Here is a 3835-nt window from a genome sequence, read left to right as displayed (position 1 = left end):
TCGTCTCACACACGAAAGTTCCCCAGTTCGAAACTTGTTGGAAACAATCCTGACTCCTTTTTGATATGCTCTGAAAAACTGCATCAACCAAAATGATGAAAATTACAACAATTCCCTGTCAGGGAATCGAACCCCGGTCTTCCGCGTGACAGACGGAGATACTGACCACTATACTAATAAGGAACACAGGCTTGAAAGCAGCTGTGCCCTCCAAAACAGTACCTATCAGTTACCTGGGTTGAAGGCCCTGACATAAAAAAACTGTGATGTCACCTGTTTCCATAGTGTAGTGGTGATCACGTTCGTCTTACACACGAAAGGTGCCCAGTTCAAAACTGGGTGGAACTAATTCTGACTCCTTTTTGATTTGCTGTGAAAAATTGCATCACCAAAATGATGAAAATTACAACTCCCGATCAGGGAATCGAACCCCGGTCTTCCGCGTGACAGGCAGAGAAACTGTCCACGAAACTAACGAGGAACGCAGGCTTAAGAGGAGATCTTCCCGCAAAAACACCGTCCCAGCTATCAGTTAGCTGGGTTGACAGCCCTGATATAAACAAGTGTGATGTCACATGGTTCCATAGTGTCGTGTTTATCACGTTCGTCTCACACCCGAAAGGTCCCTAGTTCGAAACTGGGTGGAAACAATCCCTACTCCTTTTTAATTTGCTCTGAAAAACTGGATCACCAAATTGATTAAAACCACAACCACCCATTATGGAATCAAACCCGGGTCTTCCGCGTGACAGGCGAAGATACTGTCCACCCGACTAACGAGGAATACAGGGTTCAAAGGAGCTGTGCCGTCCAAAATGCCGTCCCTGCTGTCAGTTAGCTGGGTTGACAGCCCTGATTTGAAAAGACCATGGTGTCATATGTTTCCATAGTGTAGTTGTTGTCACATTTGTCTAACATACGAAAGGTCCCCATTTCGTACATGGGTGGAAACAATCCTGACTCCGTTTTGATTTGCTGTGAAAAACTGGATCACCATAATGATTAGAGTCACAACAACGATCCGTCAGGGAATCGAACCCGGTCTTCCACGTGACAGGAGGAGATACTGCCCACTATACTAATGAGGAACACAGGCTAAAATGAGCTGTACCCTCCAAAACACCGTCCCCGCTATCAATTAGCTAGGCTGACAGCCCCGATCTAAAAAACTGTGACTTCACCTGTTTCCATAGTGTAGTGGTTATCACATTAGTCTCACACACGAAAGGTCCCCAGTTCGAAATTGGGTGGAAACAATCCCTGCTTCTTTTTAATTTGCTCTGAAAAACTGCATCACCAAAATGATTAAAACTGCAACGACTCCCCGTCAGGGAATCTAACCCGGTCTTCCGCGTGACAGGTGGAGATACTCTCCACGACACAAACGAGGAACACAGGCTTAAAAGGAGCTGTGCCCTCCAAAAAAAAAAAAAAAAAAACAGTACCTGTCAGTTACCTGGGTTGACAACCCTGATATGAAAAACTGTTGTCACCTGTTTCCATAGTGTAGTGGTTATCACGTTTGTCTTACACATGAAAAGTCCCCAGTTTGAAACTGGTTGGAAATATTCCCTGCTCCTTTTTAATTTGCTCTGAAAAACTGGATCACCAAATTGATTAAAATCACAACCACCCATCATGGAATCAAACCCCGGTCTTCCGCGTGACAGGCGAAGATATTGTCCACTCGACAAACAAGGAATACAGGGTTCAAAGGAGCTGTGCCGTCCCAAATGTCGTCCCTGCTGTCAGTTAGCTTGGTTGACAGCCCTTATTTGAAAGACCATGGTGTCATATGTTTCCATAGTGTAGTGGTTATCACATTCGTCTAACACTCGCAAGGTCCCCAGTTCGAAACTGGGTGGAAACAATCCCTGCTCCTTTTTAATTTGCTCTGAAAAACTGCATCACCAAAATGATTAAAATTACAACAACTCCCCGTCAGGGAATCGAATCCCAGTCTTCCGCGAAACAGGCGGAGATACTGTCCACTCTCCTCAGGAGAAACACAGGCTTAAAAGGAGATCTTCCCGATAAAACACCGTCCCTGCTATCAGCTAGCTCGATTTACAGCCCCGATATAAAAAACTGTGGTGTCGTCTGTTTCCATAGTGTAGTGGTTATCACGTTCGTCTCACACACGAAAGGTCCCCAGTTCGAAACTGGGTGGTAACAATCCCTGCTCCTTTTTAATTTGCTCTGAAAAACTGGATCACCAAATTGATTAAAATCACAACCACCCATCATGGAATCAAACCCCGGTCTTCCGCGTGACAGGCGCAGATACTGTCCACTCGACTAACGAGGAATACAGGGTTCAAAGGAGCTGTGCTGTGCAAAATGCTGTCCCTGCTGTCAGTTAGCTGGGTTGACAGCCCTGATTTGAAAAAACCATGGTGTCATATGTTTCCATAGTGTAGTGGTTATCACATTCGTCTAACACGCCAAAGGTCCCCAGTTCGAAACTGGGTGGAAACAATCCCTTCTCATTTTTAATTTGGTGTGAAAAACTGCACCACCAAAATGATTAAAATTACAACAACTCCTCGTCAGGGAATCGAACCCCAGTCTTCCGCGTGACAGGGAGAGATACTCTCCACTATACTAACGAGGAACAGAGGTTTAAAAGGAGCTGTGCCCTCCAAAACAGTCCCTGCTATCAGTTAGCTAGGTTTACAGCCCCGATATATAAACTATGATGTCACCTGTTTCCATAGTGTAGTTGTTATCACGTTCGTCTTACACATGAAAGGTCCCCAGTTACGCGTGACAGGCGAAGATACTGTCCATTAGATAACGAGGAATACAGGGTTCAAAGGAGCTGCGCCCTCCAAAATGCCGTTGTCAGTTAGCTGGGTTGACAGCCCTGATTTGAAAAACCATGGTGTCATATGTTTACATAGTGTAGTGGTTATCACATTCGTCTCACACACGAAAGGTCCCCAGTTCAAAACTGGGTGGAAACAATCCCTGCTCCTTTTTAATTTGCTCTGAAAAACTGCATCACCAAAATGATGAAAAATTACAACACATCCCCATCAGGGGATCGAAACCCGATCTTCCGCGCAACAGGCGGAGATACTGTCCACTATACTAACGAGGAACACAGGCTTAAAAGGAGATCCTCGCGCCTCTGCTATCAGTAAGCTGGGATGACAGCCCTGAAATGAAAGACAGTGGTATCTCCTCTTTCCATAGTGTAGTGGTTGTCACATTTTTCTAACATACGAAAGGTCCCCATTTCGTACATGGGTGGAAACAATCCTGACTCCGTTTTGATTTGCTGTGAAAAACTGGATCACCATAATGATTAGAGTCACAACAACGATCCGTCAGGGAATCGAACCCGGTCTTCCGCGTGACAGGAGATAGTGCCCACTATAGTAATGAGGAACACAGGCTAAAATGAGCTGTACCCTCCAAAACACCGTCCGCTATCAATTAGCTAGGTTGACAGCCCCGATATAAAAAACTATGATGTCACCTGTTTCCATAGTGTAATGGTTATCACATTCGTCTAACACGCGAAAGATCCCCAGATCGAAACTGGGTAGAAACAATCCCTGCTTCTTTTTAATTTGGTCTGAAAAACTGCATCACCAAAATGATTAAAATTACAACAACTCCCAGTCAGGGAATCGAACCCCAGTCTTCCGCGTGACAGGCAGAGATACTCTCCACTACACAAACGAGGAACAGAGGCTTAAAAGGAGCTGTGCCCTCCAGCAGTCCCTGCTATCAGTTAGCTAGGTTTACAGCCCCGATATAAACAACTGCGATGTCACCTGTTTCCATAGTGTAGTGGTGATCACGTTCGTCTTACACACGAAAGGTC

General features: G+C 45.2%; 7 non-coding genes across 7 annotated transcripts; 6 read left to right on the top strand and 1 right to left on the bottom strand.

The window, feature by feature from the left end:
• Window positions 1-111: 111 nt before the first annotated feature.
• trnad-guc (transfer RNA aspartic acid (anticodon GUC)) lies at window positions 112-183 on the bottom strand. Its single transcript has one exon. It is a non-coding gene; the product is annotated as a tRNA-Asp (tRNA).
• A 92-nt stretch (window positions 184-275) lies between these two features.
• Window positions 276-348, top strand: trnav-uac (transfer RNA valine (anticodon UAC)). The gene has a single exon. It is a non-coding gene; the product is annotated as a tRNA-Val (tRNA).
• Window positions 349-1183: 835 nt separating this feature from the next.
• trnav-cac (transfer RNA valine (anticodon CAC)) lies at window positions 1184-1256 on the top strand. The gene has a single exon. It is a non-coding gene; the product is annotated as a tRNA-Val (tRNA).
• Window positions 1257-1797: 541 nt separating this feature from the next.
• Window positions 1798-1870, top strand: trnav-aac (transfer RNA valine (anticodon AAC)). The gene has a single exon. It is a non-coding gene; the product is annotated as a tRNA-Val (tRNA).
• Window positions 1871-2102: 232 nt separating this feature from the next.
• trnav-cac (transfer RNA valine (anticodon CAC)) lies at window positions 2103-2175 on the top strand. The gene has a single exon. It is a non-coding gene; the product is annotated as a tRNA-Val (tRNA).
• Window positions 2176-2405: 230 nt separating this feature from the next.
• trnav-aac (transfer RNA valine (anticodon AAC)) lies at window positions 2406-2478 on the top strand. Its single transcript has one exon. It is a non-coding gene; the product is annotated as a tRNA-Val (tRNA).
• A 415-nt stretch (window positions 2479-2893) lies between these two features.
• Window positions 2894-2966, top strand: trnav-cac (transfer RNA valine (anticodon CAC)). The gene has a single exon. It is a non-coding gene; the product is annotated as a tRNA-Val (tRNA).
• The last annotated feature ends 869 nt before the right edge of the window (window positions 2967-3835 follow it).

This window comes from Hippocampus comes, unplaced genomic scaffold (assembly GCF_001891065.2).
Source record: "Hippocampus comes isolate QL1 unplaced genomic scaffold, H_comes_QL1_v1.1 scaffold520, whole genome shotgun sequence".
Lineage (NCBI taxonomy): Eukaryota > Metazoa > Chordata > Actinopteri > Syngnathiformes > Syngnathidae > Hippocampus > Hippocampus comes.
Note: the sequence above shows the minus strand (reverse complement) of the source record. Positions and strands in the feature narration are given on the sequence as shown.